Source organism: Nestor notabilis, unplaced genomic scaffold (assembly GCF_000696875.1).
Source record: "Nestor notabilis isolate BGI_N333 unplaced genomic scaffold, ASM69687v1 scaffold26237, whole genome shotgun sequence".
NCBI lineage: Eukaryota > Metazoa > Chordata > Aves > Psittaciformes > Psittacidae > Nestor > Nestor notabilis.
Genome location: NW_009938194.1, coordinates 1 through 351, shown reverse-complemented (window position 1 = coordinate 351; position 351 = coordinate 1).

Below are 351 nucleotides of genomic sequence, written 5' to 3'. Positions count from 1 at the left end.
ACCCCCGCCTCTGCTCGGCATGTGTGAAAGTCCCTCTCGGCTTCCACAAACTCTCAAGTTGTTCGGTTTTAACTCACCCACCACCTCGGTCTCTCCTTTCACTCCCTCCATCCTTCCCGTCTCAACCTCCAGGTCCCTCTGACCACATTCCCCGCCCCAGGAAGCTCAGCTCCTTCCTGAGCGCCGTGCGCTCGCTCTGTCCCCCTGCTCTGGCAGCACTCCCGACTGCCAGGAACCCAGACCCGGAGCACAGCGAGGGCTCAGCGTGCGCCCAGCTCCTCCGGGATCATGCAAGGAACGCCTGTTTACGGAATAAACCCTCCCTCCCGGTACCTCCTCCCGGCACCGCGG